This window comes from Oryzias melastigma, linkage group LG16 (assembly GCF_002922805.2).
Source record: "Oryzias melastigma strain HK-1 linkage group LG16, ASM292280v2, whole genome shotgun sequence".
In the NCBI taxonomy this organism is placed as follows: domain Eukaryota; kingdom Metazoa; phylum Chordata; class Actinopteri; order Beloniformes; family Adrianichthyidae; genus Oryzias; species Oryzias melastigma.
In genome coordinates this window covers 18,318,717-18,320,439 of record NC_050527.1, presented here as the reverse complement: position 1 = coordinate 18,320,439, position 1,723 = coordinate 18,318,717, and positions in this window count along the sequence as shown.

The window sequence follows — 1,723 nt, the reverse complement described above, 5'->3', positions numbered from 1 at the left end:
AAATGCCTTACTTCCGGCTCCAGCAAAACTAAGCCAAATCAGTCGCCATTTTTTCCCGATACGGATGTCGCCATGTTGGAGCCAGACACTTTCGTTCGATAACGTCACCAATAATCGCCGGTCAGTATTAGCGTAGAGCTTCCAGTGCTTGAATATGTATAACAACAGTGGTTTTATAACTTTAAAACAGTTATGCTACAACAAAATGTCATGACTTATATTTAAATGTAAACTTCTGTGGTTCAGAGCACACCCACATGAAGAGCGCTTCTCAGCGTGATGTGGTTTATCCTTGCAGGGGAGATCTTTATATCCCTTCGTTTTGAGGGTCATATTTAAGAAATACATTTCACAGACACGACTAGCACTTAAACTGCCGACTTAATTGGAGAGGAAGGGAGAAGAGAAGAATTCGTATTGGGCCGAAAGCTCAGCACTGTATTTAGAGAATTACATGTGAATAGTCACATTCAAAGGAAGAATATAATGAAAAAAAAGTATGATTGATGAGTTTTTTTTTTTAACATGAACATGTTAAGGGTAGCAGAACAACAATGGTTATTCTGGCAAATAGAATAACCGTGTAATTGCTGTTTATTTATCTTTAAAAGTCAGGATTTGTTTTCTTGAAGCAGGCTCGCACTTCCTATTTGAAACGCGAAAGGGGAGGAGCCACTCAGTCCAGTTCTCCAAAACAAAATCCGCGTGAGGATTGTCCCAATGCGCGACCCGTAGTTTCGTACAGGAAGTGGCGTTGTTGACGGAATCTGAATCCGCGGCTTTACTTGACTAGCATAAACAAACTGCAGTGGAAGCTCCTACATCTTTTTGGCTTTTCTTTAATGGTGTGTCTGGAATTTGGTAATTTAGGGAAAGTTCATATCAAGTCGTAATAAGTTAACAAAGCAGTTAGGAGCTGCGTTAACATAGTTAGCTAGTTATGCTAGAGAACGCAGATGTTCGTTGTACAAACGAGCTGGGTCAGTGAACGCATCAACCTGTAGTCGTTATAGATCGTCGCCTCTACCACACATTAACCTCCATGAGGCGGAGGGCTTGGCTGCGTTTCTCCTATTTAATGCAGAGTTCTCCGTGAGCACGTCGAGCATACCGTCGGGGAAATGGCTGAGAGCATTGTTACGTTTCAGTCCCAGCTCTCTGGTGTGATGGAGACGGTGTTCAAGGCTGCGATGTTCGAGATCACCCGCTTGGTGGAGGACAGTTTCCTGGAGGAGGTGACTCGCTGCAGGGAGCAGGTCGAGTCCCTGAGAAAGCGGCTGAGGTGGGCGGAGAGCCGCGGCCGAGAAAAGCAAGACGACACGCGGGACACCTGCGCTAAATGCGGGAGAGCAGGCCTGCCCGCCTTGAGCAAACCCACAGCTGCAGGTGAGTCCTTTCCATACCTGCTTCAAACCCCTCCCCTCAAGAGGGCCAGGGTGTCGGCCTTTCACTTATAGACCACAGTCTGACTCACTTGTGTAGTTACAGAAATTTTAAACGTGTAGTACTAACACGCACCTTTGAAAATACCCTTAAATGTAACCACAGTAACTAAATATATAAGGTATAATTCATTGCAATGAACACATACTTGTGAAATATTTCTACTTGTTTTTTGTTTATGAAATAGTATGGGTGTAAAATCGATTAATCAGTTCATCCAACCAGATCAATCGGTCTGAGGCATCATGTTAAAGGGACTATATCACGAAAAAACAACTTT